At 43.6% G+C, this 22,395-nt stretch overlaps 1 protein-coding gene across 2 annotated transcripts in view; it reads right to left on the minus strand.

The window, feature by feature from the left end:
* The window catches only part of atrn (attractin), a 358,557-nt gene that overhangs the window by 283,769 nt on the left and 52,393 nt on the right, over positions 1-22,395 (minus strand). The gene's annotated exons all lie outside the window — the stretch shown is intronic.

Raw genomic sequence — 22,395 nt, forward strand, 5'->3', positions numbered from 1 at the left:
GTTCTCTATCCATGTTAATACCCTACCCCCAATATCATGTGCTCTAAATTTGCACACTAATCACGTGTGGGACCTTGTCAAAGGGTTTGTGAAAGTCCAGATACACCACATCCAGTCGAGGGAACATGGGAAAATGATCACCATTGCATCCACGATTTCTAGGGCCACCTCCCTGAGTACTCTGGGATGCAGACCATCAGGCCCTGGGGATTTATCTGCCTTCAGTCCCAACAATTTACCTAACATAATTTCCTGACTAATGTGGATTCCCTTCACTTCATCTCTCCCATTAGATCCTCAGTCCCTGAGTATTTCTGGGTTTGTTTATGTCTTCCTTAGGGAGAACAGAACCAAACTATTCTGCCATTTCCTTGTTTCTCGTTATAAATTTACCCGTCTCTGATTGTAAGAGACCTACATTTGTCTTCACTAATCTTTTCCTTTTTACATATCTAAAGAAGCTTTTAGAGTCAGTTTTTTTATATTCCCTGCAAGTTTTCTTTCATGCTTTTTTCCTCCTCTCAATTAACCCCTTTGTCCTCATCTGTTGAGTTCTAAATTTCTCCTAGTCCTTCGGTTTGCTGCTTCCTCCGGCCAATTTAAATGCCTCTTCCTTGGATTTAACATTATCCTTGATTTCCCTCGTTAGCCACGGTTGAGCCGCCTTCCCCTTTTTATTTATTCGCCAGACAGGAATGAATCATCCATATGCTTGTTACATTTTTGCCATTGCATCTCCACAGACAACCCATTAAGTATAATTTGCCTGTCTATCCTAGCCAATTCCCATCTCATACCGTCAAAGTCTCCTTTATTCAAGTTTAGGACCATAATCTCTGAATTAACCGTGTCACTCTCCAACCTAATGCAGAATTCCACCATATTATGGTCATTGTTGCCCAAGGGGCTTTGTACAACAAGATCACTAACTATCCCTTCCTCATTATACATGTCCTCTAGTTGGATCTTCTCCATATTGGTTTAAAAAAACATCCCATATTAATTCCAGCAATCCTCCACCTCAGCGCTGCTACCAATTTGGTTGACCCAATCTATATGTAGATTAAACTCACCCATGATAACTGCTGTACCTTTGCTGCACTCAACCCTAATTTCCTGCTTCATGCTATCCCCAACCTCTCTCCTGCTGTTTGGTGGTCTGTATTCAACTCCAATAATCGTTTTCTGCCTGTGGCTATTTCGCAGTTCTACCCATAACAATTCTACAGCATCCAAGCTAATGTCTCTCTTCGCTGTAACATTAATCTCCTCTTTCACCAGCAATGCCACCCCACCTCCCTTCCTGTCTATCCTTCCTGTATATCGAATACGCCTGCATGTTTAGCTCCCAGCCTTGGTCACCCTGGAGCTACGTCTCCGTAATTCCAACTATATCATATTCCTTTACTACTACTAACTGCACATTCAATTCATCCATCTTATTACGAATGCTCCTCGCGTTAAGGCACAAAGCTTTCAGATTTGTTTTTCTTATCACCCTTCTACCTTTTGCTTCTGTCCTCCTTTTATGTCCCTCTGTCTCCTTGCATTGGGTCCCATCCTCCTGCCCTGTTAGTTTAAACGTGGCCTTTCCTACACCCTCTTTCCCGTTTGCTACACGCACACGCTTCCTCGTTGTTGACTCCACCCCCCCAACTGTTTAGTTTAAACCCACCAGTGTAGCACTAGCAAATCTGCCTGCCAGAATGCCGGTCCCCCTCCAGTTAAGGTGCAACCCACCCCTTTTGTACAGGTCACCCCTGCCCCAGAAAAGATCCCAGTGATCTAGAAATCTAAATCCTGCACCAGCTCCTCAGCCACATATCCAGATCCCCTATCTCCCGGCTCCTTCCTTCATTAACACGAGGTACTGGAAGCAACCTAGAGATAACCACCCTAGAAGTCCTGCTTTTCAGCCTCCTACCTAGTTCCCTATACTCCTTCCTCTTCTTACCCACCTCATTGTGCCGACATGCACAACTATTTCCCGCTCTTCACCTTCCTTCTCGAGGAGACATCTTGGACCCTGGCACCAGGGAGGCAACACGCCTTCCTCTAGTGTCGGCTGCCACCACAGAATCTCCTGTCCACACCTCTGATAATGGAGTCACCCACTACTATGGCTCTGCCTGACATTGGTCTCGCTGGTCGAGCCTCAGCGCCAGGATTCAAGTCATAGACCTGTCTGCCACTCGGACTGGAAGCAGCGTCTGCCCCGACAGCTCCCAAGAGGGTGTACCTGTTTTCAAGAGTTATTTCCACCGAGGTCTCCTGCACTAGTTTCATCCCCTTCCCTTCCGTCTTTAACCGCCGCACCTCTTGTACTCTTGGAGTGACGACCTGACTGTTGGTCCTGTCCAGGAAGCTTTCGTCTTCCCGGATGGACCACAGGTCATCCAGCTGCTGCTCCAGTTCTCTAACTCGGTCCTTCAAGAGCCTGAGAGTCTGAGTGTACTCTTATTATGTTTGCTGATGTTGGAAACATAAGTGGATTAATAAATTGTGAGTAGGGCACAAAGAACTGCAAAACAACAGTGATGGGTTACATAAATGAACAAGAAGTTGGCAGATGGAGCACAATATAGGAAGTGTGAGCTGATCGAATTTGGAAAAACAAAAAGCCAATTATTTAGAGGGGGGTGAAAGTACAAAATGCTGCAATACAAAATGATCCTGGGGTTCTAGCACATGAAACACACAAAAAAGCATAGTTACAGTAATTAGTTTGTCTTTATCACAAAGGATATGTAGCAGAAAAGTTGGAGTAGAAAGGTCAGAATTCAGTGTGGTGCATACACGGGACATGCCGCCAATGGAAGTGATCGAGTCGGGTATAATTATAATATTTAAAAGACATTTAGTCCGGTTCATAGATTGGAGACATTTTTAAAGGGATGTGTGTCAAATGCAGATATTTTGAATGACTCAGGAAATGGCCCTAGTCGCATGGACAAGTTGGGCTGAATGGCTTATTGCCATGTTGTACAGCTCAATGGCTCGCAGTAACAATAAATCATTCAAGCATAAACTCTCAACAATATTGATGTGCAAGTTCACATTTAAGAAACTCCATTAACTTTTCCTTCATTTCTCACATTTTAATGTATTTAACATAGCAATGCATTTTGATTAAATAGTTGCAATAAACCCATTACGTAAATCATTCAACTGCACACCCATAACTAAGATCTTAAAATGCGTTGAACATCATCTAGGACTTTAAAATCTATAATCAAATATATTTCAACTGCTTTATTAAACATTACATATAGGAGCCTAATTATCTAAATAGAAATGTCAATTTATTTCAATGATTGGGAGTAAAATATAAGCTTTTTTTAAAAATTAATTATGTGATCGAAAGCAGACTGGGAAGATCCACAATTCCCAGAGAAGCATGCTGAAATTAAGTAGGGGGTGAGATAGTTGTATACATGGATTTTAGTAAAGCGTTGGACGGGGTTCCGCATGGTAGACTACTCTGGAAGGTTAGATCCCATGGGATTCAAGGAGAGACAGCTGAATGGATGGAAAATTGGCTTCATGGAAGGAAGCAGAGGGTTTTAGAGCAAGGTTGCTTCTCGGACTGGAGGCCTGCGACTAGTGGTGTGCCTCAGGGTTCGGTGCTGGGCCCGTTACTGTTTGTCATCTATATCAATGACATGGCACAGTTCACAAGTTTGCAGATGACACAAAAGTAGGACTCTTGTGTAAGACGCTGTAAGACTTTGACTCTATCTCCACAGTCATTTGCGGTTGAGACTATAATTCAAATGTGGGTCTTGGAGGAAAATAATTTTGCTCTGGAAATTTGTTTTCAGTCCGGCTCTTTCCAGAACAATCCTGAACTAATGCCAAAACTTCGTGCTCACTTAACTTCACGACACGGCTTTAAACATTACAATTATTTAGGACGTCAAAACAACGGGTAATATATATCTCATAAACATCGATCCAAAGCCCTAGAACAACTCACTCTTTGCAATCTTCTCTATGACCTGCTTCCCACCACAAATATATTTTGCATCAATTGAATATATTCTGATCTTTTAATGAAGATATTTGTTTTCTTTCTTCAATATCAGCTTCAGAAAATAAATCCATTATTTGTGGCACTGAAACGCCACAGGAAGTAGAGCACGAAAATGTAAGAAATAAACGTTGCCATCTATCAAAGCATTTCAATGTTTTCGAAGGCAACATCCACCACCAACGCTGGCAGTTCGTTCCAAATAACCATCACCCTCAATGAGAAAAAACGGCATCTCAGAACTCCTTTAAATTCCTCTCCTGTCACCCTAAATCTGTGCCCTCCAATTCTTGACTCCACTCCAGATTCAGGGACAGTTTCGTCCCAACTGTTGTCAGGAAACTGAATTATCCTACCAGTTAGATGGCAGTCCTGAACTATTATCTACCTCATTGGTGACTCTCAGACTATCTTTGATCGTCATCCATTCCTTCTCTCCAGTGATGCTTCCTGCCCCCTGAGTTACTCCAGCATTTTGTGTCTATCTTTGGTTAAAACCAGCATCTGCAGTTCCTTCTTACACAGAGAGTTCTCAGCATTGTCTCACAACAGTTCTTACACAAATGATAGACACAAAATGCTGGAGCAACTACGCGGGACAGGCAGCATCTCTGGATAGAAGGATCCAGAGAGGCTGCCTGTTCCACTGAGTTACTCCAGCATTTTGTCTGTATTATGTGTCTACCAGCATCTACAGTTTCATCCTACACAATATCCACAATGGGGTAGAAATGAATTGGACAGAACCCTAGCTTATAGAAGGAACATTCAGATGTCTGATAACGGAGGGGAAGAAGCTGGGAAGAGTCTGGAGGTGCGTGCTTTCACGCTTCTGTACCTTCTGCTGGACAGGAACAGGGAGGAGGAGGAATGTGTAGGAATAAACTGCAGATGCTGGTTTACACCGAAGATAGACACAAAATGCTGGAGTAACTCAGCAGGACAGGCAGCATCTCTGGAGAGAATGAATGGGTAACATTTCGGGTCAGTCTGAAGAAGGGTCTCGACCCGAAATGTCACCCATTCCTTTTCTCCAGAGATGCTGCCTGTCCTGCTGCGTTACCCCAGAATTTTATGTCTATCTTAGGAGGACGAATGACTGGGATGGACGTCTTTGAAGAAGACTTCAAAGGAATGGGTAACATTTCAGATCAGTCTGAAGGTTTCGGCCCGAAACCTTGCCTATTTCCTTCGCTCCATAGATGCCGTGCACCCGCTGAGTTTCTCCAGCACTTGTGTACCAAGTCTTTGATTATGTTGGCTGTTTTCCTGAGGCAGCGCGATATGTAGATTCCAACCTCAAGCTGCAAGATCACCGCTACCAATATGCATATTTCAATTTGTACTTCATGCATCACTACACCCAGACCTATTTGCAGTATTTACTACTTTCTCGGTTGCAAGCAAATTATATTTTCCTTTTGTACAAAAAGTGAGCACCTTCCCATTTTCTCACTCTAAATCCCATTTGCCACCTTCTTGCCCTCTTTTCTAACTAGCCCATGTGCCCTTGCAGGCTCTTTGAAAGGCTTAGTTCTCCATCTGGCTTTATCCTCTCAATACAGTTGGATACGCTGCATTCTGTCCTTTCAGTGAGAATTAACAGATTGTAAACAGCTGAGCACAGCTCTAACTCCCTGTGGCATTGCTATGCCCTCACACACTTCATTAAGGGAATTGGATGCAAGCCATCAGGTCCAAAAGTGTCAATAGTTTTTTCTAATATTTTGTTCTCAGTGATATTAGTATTTCCATCACACTCATTAACCCCCCGCTTTCTTACTATTTCTGGTGAATTTGTGCAGTTTACTGTAAAGCACAAAATAATTAGTTGTTTAATATTTCAGCCATTTCCACATTCCCCATTATAGTGTCTGCTGACCCTGTGAGTGCCTCATTTTAAATTCAGCACAATTTAGCTTAGTTTAGAGATACAGCGCGGAAACAGGCCCTTTGGCCCACCAAATCGGTGCCCACTAGCAATCCCCGCACACTAATACTATCCTACACACACTATCTGTGCCAGGTTCTCATAGCTCTCTATTTGTAGAACACAGAAAATCACAACTCCAGAACTGGTCCTTCAGCCCACAACGTCTGTGCCGAACATGACACCAAGATAAACTAATCTCATCTGTCTGTACAAATACCATACCCCCTACACTTACTATTATTACATTTAATTTTAGCTTTAGGCGAAAGGGTCAAAATTTAAACGAGATGAGTGTGGCAAGTTTTTTTTTACGGAGGAGAAATGTGGGGCAAGGTTTTGTTTTTAAACAGTGTCTGAAACGTGTTGCCAGGTTTGGTAGTTAAGGCAATACGAGTGGCATTGACGAGACCTTTGGAAAAGCATGTAGATGGTACTTTATTGTCACATGTACCTGGGTGCAGTGAGATTATTTGTTTGCATACAGTTCAGTAAAAAATCTTACTTTACATAGGGACAATCACACAAGCACAAGAGTGTTAGAATCATAGATTACACTGAGGCAGTACACAAGTGTCCCCATGCTTCCAGTGCCAATTGTGTGATTCAAGTCCAAAGTTGTTCAAAATGGAGTCTTAACTTTGCCATAAAGGCCCATTGTCCTGGCGACGGCACTGGGTCGGATTTACAAGGTCGTCCTTGCGTTTCTACTGGCAAATGCGACTAGCTTAAATGGAGCATCTTGGTTGGCGTAGACGAGTTGAGTCGAAGGGCCTGTTTAGGTGTTGTTTGACTCTATGTTGGACCTTTCACATCTAACCAAGAGGGAAGATGGAATGTGGAGGAAGGAACTGAAGATGCTGGTTTAAACCGACGATAGGCACAAAAAGCTGGAGTAACTCAGCGGGACATGCAGCATCTCTGGAGAGAAGGAATGGATGACATTTTTGGTCGAGACCCTTCCTGCTTCAGACTGGTTAGGGATAAGGAGAAGCGAGAGATATAGACGATGATGTAGAGAGATAAAGAACAATGAATGAAAGATATGTTAGCTGGCCTGTTTCCTTTATCATCATTACTTTTGCAGAAGGGTCTCGACCCGAAACATCACCCATTCTTTCTCTCCAGAGATGCTGCCAGTCCCACCGAGTTACTCCAGCTTTTTGTGTCTATCTTCAGTTTAACCCAGCATCTGCAGTTCCTTCCTACACATTGTTAGTTGTTTGTAGGGTGAAAATGAAACGCTAGTGCAACTTGTGTGAGGGAGGGATAGAAAGAGAGGGAATGCCGGGGCATTCCTGAAGTTAGAGAAATCAATATTTATACCGCTGGGCTGTAAGGCAGTGGAGGCCAATTCACTGGATGTCTTCAAGAGAGAGTTCGGGCTAACGGAATCAAGGGATATGGGGAGAAAGCAGGAACGGAGTACTGATTGTGGATAATCAGCCATGATCATATTGAATGGCGGTTCTGGCTCAAAGGACCGAATGGCCTATTCATGCACCTATTTTCTATGTTTCTAAGCGAAATATGAAATGCTGTTTATCTAATTTGAGTTTAGCCTCAATCTGACAATGGAGCAGACTTCAGACAGAAAGGTCTGTGTGGGAATGAGAAGGAGAATTAAAATATTTAGCAACCGGGAGATCAGGTAGGTTCAGGCAAACTGAGCGAAGTTGTTCAGCGAAACGATCACCCAGTTTAGTCTCACCGATGTATAAGAGCCCACATCTCGATGGAATATTGGTTTACAGTCACGGTGGTACAGCGGTAGAGTTGCTGCCTTACAACGCCAGGGACCCGTGTTTGATCCTGACTACGGGTGCTTGTCCATATGTTCTCCCCGTGACCTGCGTGGGTTATTTCTGGGATCCTCGGTTTCCTCGGACATTCCAAAGACGTACAGATTTGTGGGTTAAAAGGCTTGATATAAATATTAATTGTCCCTAGTGTGCAGGATAGCATTAGCATGCGGGGAGCACTGGTCAGCGTGGACTCAACGGGCCAAAGGGCCTGTTTCCACGCTGTATCTCTAAACCATTTCTTCAAAGGGCAGTGTTTCCAACAGAGTGGTGTTTCCTCAGTCCCACACTGGTGGCAGAAGCAAACCCGGTACTGAACTCTCAGGAGGGGGACTTCAACCCTCAGGTCACAGAAACATAGAAACATAGAAATAGGTGCAGGAGTAGGCCATTCGGCCCTTCGAGCCTGCACCGCCATTCAATATGATCATGGCTGATCATCCAACTCAGTATCCCGTACCTGCCTTCTCTCCATACCCTCTGATCCCCTTAGCCACAAGGGCCACATCTAACTCCCTCTTAAATATAGCCAATGAACTGGCCTTGACTACCCTCTGTGGCAGAGAGTTCCAGAGATTCACCACTCTCTGTGTGAAAAAAGTTATTCTCATCTCGGTTTTAAAGGATTTCCCCCTTATCCTTAAGCTGTGACCCCTTGTCCTGGACTTCCCCAACATCGGGAGCAATCTTCCTGCATCTAGCCTGTCCAACCCCTTAAGAATTTTATAAGTTTCTATAAGATCCCCTCTCAATCTCCTAAATTCTAGAGAGTATAAACCAAGTCTATCCAGTCTTCCTTCATAAGACAGTCCTGACATCCCAGGAATCAGTCTGGTGAACCTTCTCTGCACTCCCTCTATGGCAATAATGTCCTTCCTCAGATTTAGAGACCAAAACTGTACGCAATACTCCAGGTGTGGTCTCACCAAGACCCTGTACAACTGCAGTAGAACCTCCCTGCTCCTATACTCAAATCCTTTTGCTATGAAAGCTAACATACCATTCGCTTTCTTCACTGCCTGCTGCACCTGCATGCCTACTTTCAATGACTGGTGTACCATGACACCCAGGTCTCGCTGCATCTCCCCTTTTCCTAGTCGGCCACCATTTAGATAATAGTCTGCTTTCCTGTTTTTGCCACCAAAATGGATAACCTCACATTTATCCACATTATACTGCATCTGCCAAACATTTGCCCACTCACCCAGCCTATCCAAGTCACCTTGCAGTCTCCTAGCATCCTCCTCACAGCTAACACTGCCCCCCAGCTTAGTGTCATCGAGCAAACTTGGAGATATTGCCTTCAATTCCCTCATCCAGATCATTAATATATATTGTAAATAGCTGGGGTCCCAGCACTGAGCCTTGCGGTACCCCACTAGTCACTGCCTGCCATTGTGAAAAGGACCCGTTTACTCCTACTCTTTGCTTCCTGTTTGCCAGCCAGTTCTCTATCCACATCAATACTGAACCCCCAATGCCGTGTGCTTTAAGTTTGTATACTAATCTCTTATGTGGGACCTTGTCGAAAGCCTTCTGGAAGTCCAGATACACCACATCCACTGGTTCTCCCCTATTCACGCTACTAGTTACATCCTCGAAAAATTCTATAAGATTCGTCAGACATGATTTACCTTTTGTAAATCCATGCTGACTTTGTCCAATGATTTCACCACTTTCCAAATGTGCTGCTATCCCATCTTTAATAACTGACTCTAGCAGTTTCCCCACTACCGATGTTAGACTAACTGGTCTGTAATTCCCCGTTTTCTCTCTCCCTCCCTTCTTAAAAAGTGGGGTTACGTTTGCTACCCACCAATCCTCAGGAACTACTCCAGAATCTAAAGAGTTTTGAAAGATTATTACTAATGCATCCACTATTTCTGGAGCTACTTCCTTAAGTACTCTGGGATGCAGCCTATCTGGCGAATTTATCGGCCTTTAATCCATTCAATTTACCCAACACCACTTCCCGGCTAACCTGGATTTCACTCAATTCCTCCAACTCCTTTGACCCCTGCTATTTCCGGCAGATTATTTATGTCTTCCTTAGTGAAGACGGAACCAAAGTAGTTATTCAATTGGTCCGCCATATCCTTGTTCCCCATGATCAACTCACCTGTTTCTGACTGCAAGGGACCTACATTTGTTTTAACTAATCTCTTTCTTTTCACATATCTATAAAAACTTTTGCAGTCAGTTTTTATGTTCCCTGCCAGTTTTCTTTCATAATCTATTTTTCCTTTCCTAATTAACCCCTTTGTCCTCCTCTGCTGGTCTCTGAATTTCTCCCAGTCCTCTGGTATGCTGCTTTTTCTGGCTAATTTGTACGCATCATCCTTCGCTTTGATACTATCCCTGATTTCCCTTGTTATCCACGGATGTACTACCTTCCCTGATTTATTCTTTTGCCAAACTGGGATGAACAATTTTTGTAGTTCATCCATGCAGTCTTTAAATGTCTTCCATTGCATATCCACCGTCAACCCTTTTAGAATTAATTGCCAGTCAATCTTGGCCAATTCACGTCTCATACCCTCAAAGTTACCTTTCTTTAAGTTCAGAACCATTGTTTCTGAATTAACAATGTCACTCTCCATCCTAATGAAGAACTCAACCATATTATGGTCACTCTTGCCCAAGGGGGACACGTACAACAAGACTGCTAACTAACCCTTCCTCATTACTCAATACCCAGTCTAAAATAGCCTGCTCTCTCGTTGGTTCCTCTACATGTTGATTTAGATAACTATCCCGCATACATTCCAAGAAATCCTCTTCCTCAGCACCCCTGCCAATTTGATTCACCCAATCTATATGTAGATTGAAGTCACCCATTATAACGGTTTTGCCTTTGTCGCACGCATTTCTAATTTCCTGTTTGTAATTTCCTGTAGTACCCATGATCTGCCAACATCCAGCAGCCGATGACACAATAATATCTCAAAGAGAGGAGTGCAGTTCTACCTAATGTCCAGGCCAACAATTTCCTCTCAAGCAACAACATTAAAAAAAACATCTGGTCATTTCTCCGTTTCATAGAAAACATAGAAAATAGGTGCAGGAGGAGGCCATTCGGCCCTTTGAGCCAGCACTGCCATTCAATGTGATCATGGCTGATCGTCCCCAATCAATAACCTGTGCCTGCCTTCACCCCATATCCCTTGTTTCCACAAGCCCCTAGAGCTTGATCTAACTCTCTCTTAAATCCATCCAGTGACTTGGCCTCCACTGCCCTCTGCGGCAGGCAACTCCACAAATTTACAACTCTCTGGGTGAAAAAGTTTTTTTCTCACCTCAGTCTTAAATGACCTCCCCTTTATTCTAAGACTGTGGCCCTAGTTCTGGACTCGCCCAACATTGGGAACATTTTTCCTGCATCTAGCTTTTCCAGTCCTTTTATAATTTTATATGTTTCTATAAGGTACCCCCTCATCCTTCTAAACTCCAGTGAATACAAGCCTAGTCTTTTCAATCTTTCCTCATATGACAGTCCCGCCATCCCAGGAACCAATCTCGTGAACCTACTCTGCACTGCCTCAATCACAAGGATGTCCTTCCTCAAATTAGGAGACCAAGGGTTTCAAATTAGAAAAGTTTCCTCCAAAGGTTTTGTTTAATTTATTGTCACGTGTACCGAGGTACAGGGAAAAGTTTTTGTCGTGTGCTACCCAGTCAGTGGAAAGAAAATACATGATTACCATTGAGTCATTCACCGAATACAGATACATGATAAGGGAATAACGTTTAGCACAAGATAAAGTCAGTAAAGTCCGATGAAAGATAGTCCAAGGGTCACCAACGAGATAGATAATAGTACAACCCTGCACTCTAATTGTTGGTCGGATGCTTCAGTTGCCTGATAACAGCTGGGAAGAAGCTGTCTCCAAATTTGAAGGTATGCATTTTCACACTTCTTAGGGATCTTAGTGTAAACAAATTTGCTTCCTTGCAATATACAGACACACATTCAATTGTAACTCTGCTGGCTGGAATGGACTTTGTGACTTCTAAAGCACATGGATGAGTTTCAAAGCAAAGAAAGATATTGAATATGTACAGGCAGCTAAGAATTGGTCATGGCATCATGTTCGACACAGACATTGTGGGCCGAAGGGCCTGTTCTTGTGCTGCACTGTTCTATAGTCTAAGCTTATGGAGAGAGGGGAAAGTTTTAAAAACAAACTGAGGGACAACCTTTTCACTCAGAGTGCAGAAAGTATGTGGAACTAACTGCCGGAGGAAGGGGTTGGGGCAGGTACGATAACAACATACATAAATATAAATTGTTTTGAGAGTTATGGGCCAAATGCAGGCAAAAGGGACTGGCTTAGATGGGGCATCTTGTTTGGCATGAATGCGTGACGCTGAAGGCCCAGTTTCCATGCTGGGTGACTCTGTGACTGCATTACTGTGCAAATAATAATTACATCATCTTCAAATTAATAATTACACAGGGCAAGATTTAAAATAGCTAAATAGGGCTATTAGAGCATAAAGTAGAGTTAGCTGGTGAACTGGTAAATAAGGTGTAGGAAGGAACTGCAGACGCTGGTTTACACCAAAGACAGATACAAAAAACTGGAGTAACTCAACGGGACAGGCAGCATCTCTGGAGAGAAGGAATGGGTGACGTTTTGGGTTGAGACACATCTTCAGACTGAGAGTCTGGGGAAATGACAACAAGAGATATAGACGGCGATATAGAGAGATATAGAACAAAGAAATCAAAGACAAGCAAAAACGTAATAATCGAAGAAGCAGTCCATGGTTAGCTGTGAGTTAGGTGAAAACAAGTTATACAAACAATGAAACTCACCAGGACATAGAAACATAGAAACATAGAAAGTAGGTGCGAGAGTAGACCACCAGGTCCGTCGAGCCCGCACCGCCATTCGCTCATGGCTGAACACTAAACAGACACACTTACCCACAAACAGTAGACACAAGACACAGAACACAAGACACTACCCTCCCCTTTATACCGCTATCACCCCTCTCCACCCCAAGAACCTCGTGATCTCCTGGGGGAGGCAAAAAACCGGATAAAAACCCAGGTCCAATTCGGGGAAAAAATCCGGGAAATTCCTCTCCGACCCCAATCCAGGCGATCGACACTTGTCCAGGAGATCACTCAGGTCTTACTATACTAACCATACCTAGGTCCATATCCCTGCCCTCTCCCCGTAGCCCCTTATCCCCTTGGCAGCTAAAAAACCATCTATTTTAGTCTTAAATATATTTAAAGTTTCTGCTTCCACTGCTCCCTGGGGCAGTGAATTCCATAAATTAACCACCCTCTGGGTGAAGAAGTTCTTCCTCATCTCAGTTTTAAAAGAGCCCCCCCTTATTCTGCAACTATGTCCCCTAGTTCTAGTTTCCCCGATCATTGGGAACATCCTCGGTGCATCCACCCGATCAAGGCCCCTCACGATCTTATATGTTTCAATGAGATCGCCTCTCATTCTTCTAAACTCCAAAGAGTAGAGTTCCAGCCTACTTAACCTTTCCTCATATGTCAATCCCCTCATTGCAGGAATTAATCTTGTAAACCTTCGCTGCACTGCCTCCAGGGCTAGTACATCCTTTCTTAAGTATGGACCCCAGAACTGTACACAGTATTCCAAATGTGGTCTCACTAATACTGTGTACAGCTGCAGCAAGACCTCCGTGTTTTTATACTCAATCCCCCTAGCAATAAAGGCCAAAACTCCATTGGCCTTCCTGATTGCTTGCTGCACCTGCATACTAACTTTTAGTGATTCATGTACTAATACCCCTAGATCCCTTTGCGTTGCATTACAACGCAGCTCCTCCTCATTTAGAAAATAACTTGCCCTATCATTTTTTTTCCCAAAGTGAATGACTTCACATTTATTAGTATTAAATTTCATCTGCCAAGTTGTTGCCCACTCACCTAGCTTATCTATATCCTTTTGCAGACTCTTCCTATCCTCCTCATCCCCTACTTTTCCTCCCATTTTTGTATCGTCCGCAAATTTTGATATATTACACTTGGTTCCCTCCTCCAAATCATTTATATAAATTGTGAACAACTGGGGTCCCAGCACCGACCCTTGCGGAACCCCGCTAGTTACCGGTTGCCACCGAGTATGAACCATTTATCCCCACTCTCTGCTTCCTATTTGTTAGCCAATCCTCTACCCGTGCTAATATATTACCCCCAATCCCATAATTTTTTATTTTTAGCAATAGTCTCTTATGTGGCACCTTGTCAAAAGCCTTTTGGAAGTCCAAGTATACCACATCCACCGGTTCCCCTTTATCCACCCGGGTTGTTACTTCCTCAAAGAATTCGAGCAGATTCGTTAAACAGGACTTCCCCTTCACAAAACCATGCTGGTTCTGTCCGATGAAGTCATGTTTATCCAAGTGCCCCGTTAGTGTTTCTTTAATAATTGTCTCTAACATTTTACCCACCACCGATGTTAGACTAACCGGTCTATAGTTACCCGCCTTCTGTTTACTTCCTTTTTTAAATATAGGTGTTACATTGGCCATTTTCCAATCCACTGGGACCGTTCCTGCCTCCAGGGAGTTTTGGAAAATTATCACCAATGCATCCACAATCCCCACCGCTATCTCCCTCAAGACCCTTGGATGTAATCCATCAGGCCCAGGGGATTTATCCTCCTTCAGTCTCATTAATTTCCCTAATACCACCTCCTTGGTGATCTTAATAGTATTTAGCTCCTCCATTCCTACCGCCCCCTGTTTATGCAGCGTTGGAATATTTTTTGTGTCTTCTATGGTGAAGACTGATACAAAATACTCGTTTAATGCCTTTGCCATTTCCATGTTCCCCCCAACAACTCTCCAGTCTCACCCTCCAATGGACCAACGTTCACCTTAGCCACCCTTTTTCTTTTTATATAGCTATAAAAACTCTTACTATTAGTTTTTATGTTGTTCGCTAAATTCCTTTCATAGTCTATTTTCCCCGTCTTAATTAATCTCTTAGTTATTTTTTGCTGACCTTTAAATGCTTCCCAATCCTCTACCCTCCCACTATCTCTGGCTACCTTATATGCCCTTGCCTTCAGCCGAATACTATCCTTTATAGTTTTACTGAGCCCTGGCTGACTGTTCTTACCCTTACCCCTTTTTTTCTTCATAGGAATAAATTTTTCTTGAAGGTTATACAGTATACCCTTAAACGTACACCACTGCTCATGTACCGTCTTATTCTTGAGTCTGCTATCCCAGTCAACTTTGATCAGCTCAGTCCTCATACCTTCATAATCCCCCTTATTTAGACTAAGCACCCTAGCCTGAGTTTCAACCTGCTCCCCTTCTATTTGAATATGGAATTCGACCATATTGTGGTCACTTGTTCCCAACGAGTCCCTAACTATGACATTTTTAATTAATCCTGCTTCATTACACAGGACCAGATCCAAGATTGCCTCCCCCCTTGTCGGTTCTGTGACATACTGTTCTAGGAACCCGTCTCTAATACATTCTATAAACTCTTCCTCTAGTCTACCCTGCCCAGTTTGGTTTGCCCAATTAATATGAAAATTGAAGTCCCCCATGATTACAGCAGTTCCCTTTTTACATGCGTCAACTATTTGCAGATTTATGTTCTGACTAACAGCGTCACAGCTATTTGGAGGTCTATAAATTACACCCACTAGTGTTTTTTTCCCCTTATTATTCTCTATCTGTACCCAAGCTGTTTCACTATCCTGATCCTTCAACGCAATATCCTTCCTCTCTATTGCCGTTATTCCCTCCCTTATTAAAAGGGCCACCCCTCCTCCCTTTCTTTCCTGTCTATCTTTCCCAATTGTCAAGTACCCCTCTATATTTAACTCCCAGTCCTGATCCCCTTGCAGCCATGTCTCCATAATGGCCACGATATCATAACTTAGGACACTAAGTTGGCTGGCTCGAAGGGCCGAATGGCCTCCTCCTGCACCTATTTTCCATGTTTCTAAAAGGATATTCCAGCATTCTTCGTAAGCAAAGAGGAAGATGTTTGAACTTTATTGCCTTCCATCACACTGAGGAATGTGGACACCAGTGAATAGGACACCAGTGAAACCACTACAATGACTAGGGTGGAGGTGGGACGAGGAGAAAGAGGGGATGCATGGGTTACTTAATATCTCAATATTCATACGCCGGGTAGTAAGCTGCCCAAGTGCTCAAGTGAAATATGAGGTGCTGTTCCTCCAATGTGCGTGTGGCCTCATTCTGGCAGTGGGGGAGGTCCAGGATAGAAAGGTCAGCGTGGGAATGGGAAGAAGAGCGTAAGTGTTTGGCAACCGGGAGATCATGGGCTAATAAGGTAAAATGATCAGTCAATTGAGATGCACAGGCAAACATTTCCGGGGATTTTTCTGAATGCATAGAATAGAATAGATATAATACAACGAGAAAGGACTGGACAAGCTAGATGCAAGAAAAATGTTCCCAATGTTGGGCGAGTCCAAAACCAGGGGGCCACAGTTTTAGAATAAAGGGGAGGCCATTTAAGACTGAGGTGAGAAAATACTTTTTCACACAAAGAGTTGTGAATTTGTGGAATTCCCTGCCACAGAGGGCAGTGGAGGCCAAATCACTGGATGGATTTAAGAGTTAGATTGAGCTCTAGAGGCTAGTGGAGTCAAGGGATATGGGGAGAAGGCATGCACGGGTTATTGATTGGGGACGTTCAGCCATGATCACAATGAATGGCAGTGCTGGCTCGAAGGGCCGAATGGCCTCCTCCTGCACCTATTTTCCATGTTTCTAAAAGGATATTCCAGCATTCTTCGTAAGCAAAGAGGAAGATGTTTGAACTTTATTGCCTTCCATCACACTGAGGAATGTGGAATCCACTGTGGTGGATGTTTATGTTAACTTTTATGTGACTGTGTGTCTTGTTGCTTTTAACTTAGTGTGGCTGTATGGTAACTCAAATGTCACTGTACCTTAATTGGTACATGTGACAATAAACTGACCTCGAAACCTTGAAACTGAAAAAAGTTAAAGACAGGCAGAAACGCACAATTGCAGAAAAAACAGAGGTCAAGAGATTACAAGAATATATATAAAAAGCAACAAATTACTTAAATAATGATAAGGAATAAATGGAATACAGGAAAAGGTAGCAAGAATTGTCAAACCAAGGTTTCCTTGGATACTTTTAAAAGTTAACAAAATGACTGGTAGCCCTGCATTAAATTATAGTGGAAATTGATTAAGGAAAACAAGGAGATGGTGGAAGAATTAAACAGGTATTTTGCACGAGTCATAAAGTCATACAGAATGGAAACAGGTTCTTGGGCCTAACTTGCCCATGCCGACCAAGATGCCAATCTAAGCTCGTCCCACCTGCCCACGTTACACCCATACACGTCTGTCATCGCTGATCAACTGGACTGTGACACCTTGCATTTGTTTTCCAGACACTTTATTTCCTTGTGCATAATGAGAGCAGCACAGTGCCAGTTATTGTACAACTCTGAAATACCGCTCCCTAATTTATCGCCATCGATCACACTACATTCTCAAAAACACTAATACAAATACCAATAACACTAATGCAGATCAATGACATGCTATTCAATTCTTTATTTGTATTCAATTTTAGTAAGGATGACGATCAAGAACCTTGTTCTACAGGTTATAGCTAGCTGTACGTCACAGGGTGGCTATCAAGAACCTTGCATTGTATGGCAAAGGATGTCTATCAAGATCCTAGTGCTGCACGCCAAAGGACGTCTTTCAAGAACCTTGTGCTGTACACCAAAGGATGTCCAAAGATCCTTGAGCTCTACAGCTATCTTAACCATGTCAGACTAAAGCTTGTGCAAGAAAGAACTGCAGATGCTGGTTTAAATCGAAGGTAGACACAAAAAGCTGGAGTAACTCAGTGGGACAGGCAGCATCTCTGGAGAGAAGGAATGGGTGAAGTTTCGGGTCGAGTCTGAAGAAGGGTCTCGACCAGAAACGTCACCCATTCCTTCTCTCCAGAGATGCTGCCTGTCCCGCTGAGTTACTCCAGCATTTTGTGTCTATCTTCATCCTAAAGCTTCCACACCCCTAAACCTTTCCTATTCCTGTACCTAAATGTCTTTTAAATGATATAGTACTTGCCTCAACTAACTCTGCTGGCAGCTTGTTCCATTGGTCTTCACAGAAAAAGATATGTAACATCCCAGAAATAGCTGCAAATTTATCATGGTACGGGAGGAAGGAAGTAGCCAGTTCCTGATGAACTTCATGTCAAGGTCTTAAAATTGACAATAATATATCTGATATGTTGCTTTTAATTGACCTGAATTATCTAGATTCATGCAAGTTTCACTTAGAATGAAAACTATAAATTAAATTGCTTTACTCAAAAAGGGATGCAGAAAGCAAATAACCATACAGAACAGGGTGGCACGGTGGCGGTGCAATAGAGTTGCTGCCTTACAGCGCCAGAGACACGATTTCAACCCCGATTACGGGTGCTGTCTGAATGCAGTTAGTACGTTCTCCCAGTGACCACATGTGTTTTCCCCGGGTGCTCCGATTCCCTCCCACACTTCAAAGACGTTCAGGTTTGTAGGTTAATTGGCTTCTGTAAAAATTGTAAATTGTCCCTAGAGTGCAGGATAGTGTTAGTGTAAGGGGATCGCTGGTCAGTGCGGACTTGGTGGGCCACAAGTCCTGTTTCCATGCTGTATTTCTAAACTAAACCAAACCAGCAAGCTTAACATCCTTGCGCCTCTTTATGCAAGGGACTCATCCCATCTGCTGAAGGGCTGTTCAGGATGGGCCTTGTCCCAGATCCCAAATTACTTACCATTTAGAAGTCAACATGATGGATTGGATGGGGGATTAGGAATAAAAAGGGCAATATTGGGTTTCGGGGAGAAGGCAGGATAATGGGGTTGAGAGCGATAGATAGTTCAGCCATGATTGAATGGCAGAGTAGACTTGATGGGCCGAATGGCCATATTCTGTTCCCATAACTTATGAACGTGAACATATACCAGTGGTGTGTATGTGAATCAGTGGTACCATCTTAGTTTTATACAATTTGAAGATATCAGCAGAATATAAGTAGAAATATAAGTATTTCTTAAATATAAGTAGAATAGTAAGTTAAGAGGATATAGGAGGTTAAGAAGAAATATAGATGGGTTAGAGAGTGACAGAGCATGGAAACAGAACCTTTAACCCACTGAGCCATTGATCACACTTTCACACTCATTCTATTATACAGCATTCTACTTTCTCATCGACTCCTCTACATACCAGGGTCAATTTTCAATGGCGAATTAACCTAGAAACCCATATACCTTTGGGATGTGGGAGGAAACAGGAGCATTGGAAACCTATGTGGTCACATGGAGAACGTACAGACTCCACAGCTTGCCCTCAAGGTCAGGATTGAACCCGGGCCTCTGGCACTATGAGGCATAGACTATCGCAGCTGTTGATTTATGCCATAGAGCGAGTACAGAGAAGGTTCACCAGATTGATTCCTGGGATGTCAGGACTTTCATATGAAGAAAGACTGGATAGACTTGGTTTGTACTCGTTAGAATTTAGAAGATTGAGGGGGGATCTTATAGAAACTTACAAAATTCTTACGGGGTTGGACAGGCTAGATGCAGGAAGATTGTTCCCGATGTTGGCGAAGTCCAGAACAAGGGGTCACAGTTTAAGGATAAGGGGGAAATCTTTTAGGACCGAGATGAGAAAAACATTTTTCACACAGTGAGTGGTGAATCTCTGGAACTCTCTGCCGCAGAAGGTAGTTGAGGCCAGTTCATTGGCTATATTTAAGAGGGAGTTAGATGTGGCTCTTGTGGCTAAAGGGATCAGGGGGTATGGAGAGAAGGCAGGTACAGGATACTGAGTTGGATGATCAGCCATGATCATATTGAATGGCGGTGCAGGCTCGAAGGGCTGAATGGCCTCCTCCTGCACCTAATTTCTATGTTTCTATGTTCCACCCGTTGAGTTAAGTCGGCGGGCAATGATGTGGAATGAACTTTACAGCACGCAGAAAACATACGCAGGTCACGGAGAGAACGTACAAACGTACAAACAGCACCCGTGGTCAAGATCGAATCCGAGTCTCTGGCACTGTAAGGCAGCGACTCTACCGCTGGGCCACGGTGCCAGCCTATGGGTTCCACATATCAAACCCCTACTCTCTACATTTGATGGAATGGTTTTGTTACTTGTGAGCTCTGTGTTTACAAGCCTGTTATGCTGTGGCAAGCAAAAAATTAACTGTTCTGTTTTTGATACACATGGCAATTAAACACTCTTGACTACACCAAGGCTTCTTCAACTGCAATGCTGAAACTGGTATTTCCAATCCCATGAACAATTAGAGCAGAGCACACACAGGAATGCAGATTCTTCTCCAAGTCACGGATCACCCTGTCTGTAAAATGCACCATTCCTTCAGCATACCAAACACAAACTGCAGGCGGAACTCAATAGGTCAGGCAGTGGAGGAAATGAAGAAGGATCCCGACCCGAAATGCCTTCTGCTCATTCCTTCCCCAGATGCTGCCTGACCTGCTAAATTCCTCCAGCAGTTTGTTTGTGTTTTGCTCAAGTTTCCGACATCTGCAGTGTATTGTGTCACCATTCCTTCGTTAGGGGTAGGTGAAGAATCTTTCAGCTAACAACGCTTACACTGCAAAGGCATTTCCATAACAAGAACTTCATTGTCCAAGGCAGATCACAACCACCTATTCAAACTGGGAGATGGGCATTGAATTTTGGCCTTTCCAATCATGCCCTCATTCCAGAAATAAAGTTGATGTCCACAATGTAATAAATAAACTAATACCAATTATGCTGTATTAATTGATGGAACGTGCGAAAGCTGGACAAAGACTCACATGGTATTGAGTTATGACAATAGACAATAGACAATAGGTGCAGGAGTAGGCCATTCGGCCCTTCGAGCCAGCACCGCCTTTCAATTTGATCATGGCTGATCATCCCCAATCAGCACCCCGTTCCTGCCTTCTCCACATATCCCCCGACTCCTCTATTTTTAACAGTATCTAGAGAACCGGCCTCCACCGCCCTCTGAGTCACAACAAGTGTTTCCTCATCTCCGTGCTAAATGGCTTACCCCTTATTCTTAAATTGTGGCCCCTGGTTCTGGACTCCCCCAACATCGGGAACATGTTTCCTGCTTCTAGCGTGTCCAAACCCTTAACAATCTTATATGTTTCAATAAGATCCCCTCGCATCCTTCTAAACTCCAGAGTATACAAGCCTAGCCGCTCCATACTCTCAGCATATGACAGTGCCGCCATCCCGGGAATTAATCTTGTGAACCTACGCTGCACTCCCTCAATAGCAAGAATGTCCTTCCTCAAATTAGGGGACCAAAACTGTACACAATACTCCAGGTGCGATCTCACTAGGGCTCTGTACAACTGCAGAAGGACCTCTTTGCTCCTATACTCAACTCCTCTTGTGAAAAGGCCAACATTCCATTCGCTTTCTTCACTGCCTGCTGTACATGCATGCTTACTTTCATAGACAGATGAACAAGGACCATCAGATCCCGTTGTACTTCCCCTTTTCCCAACTTGACGCCATTTAGATAATAATCAGCAGTTTAACCAACAACAACTACCCGTTGTGCAGGGATGAACTGCAGGTTTTGGTTTAAACCGGACAGAGACAAAAAAACTGGAGTAACTCAGAGTGTCAGGCAGGTCGCTGGAGAAAAGGAATAGGTGACGTTTCTGATATAGAGACCCTTCTTCAGACTGAAAATCAGGGGAAAGGGGAACGAGCGATATAGACAGTACTTAGGACAAATGAATGGAAGATATGTAAAAAACAACGATAATCCAGTAAATGTGGAGCACACAATGGTCCATTGTTGGCTGTGAGATAGGTGATAACGAGTGGAACTCAACAGGATGACAGTAAAACTAGCACGATGACAAGGGTGGGTAGGGACGGAGAGAGAGGGGATGCAAGGGTTACTTGAAGTTAAAGAAATCAATATGCATTCTGCTGTGAGCCAGCTTATAACAACTACCTAAGATAGACACGAAAAGCTGGAGTAACTCTTCGGGACAAACAGCATCTCTGGAGAGAAGGAATGAGTGACGTTTTGGGTCGAGACTCTTTTGAAGGGCCTATCCTGCTGAGTTACTCCAGCTTTTAGTGTCTATCTTCAGTTTAAACCAGCATCTGCAGTTCCTTCTTACACATGTACCAATTACCAGTTGTACAGAGCCCTCGTGAGACCACACCTGGAGTATTGTGTGCAGTTTTGGTCCCCTAATTTGAGGAAGGACATTCTTGCTATTGAGGGATTGCAGCGTTGGTTTACAAGGTTAATTCCCGGGATGGCGGGACTGCCATATACTGAAAGAATGGAGCAGCTGGGCTTGTACACTCTGGAGTTTAGGAGGATGAGAGGGTATCTCATTGAAACATATAAGATTGTTAAGGGCTTGGACACGCTAGAGGCAGGAAACATGTTCCCGATGTTGGGGGAGTCCAGAACCAGGGGCCACAGTTTAGGAATAAGGAGTAAGCCGTTTAGAACGGAGACGAGGAAACCACCCTTTTTCTCACAGGGAGTGGTGAGTCTGTGGAATTCTCTGCCTCAGAGGGCGGTGGAGGCAGGTTCT

This window comes from Amblyraja radiata, chromosome 1 (genome assembly GCF_010909765.2).
Source record: "Amblyraja radiata isolate CabotCenter1 chromosome 1, sAmbRad1.1.pri, whole genome shotgun sequence".
NCBI lineage: Eukaryota > Metazoa > Chordata > Chondrichthyes > Rajiformes > Rajidae > Amblyraja > Amblyraja radiata.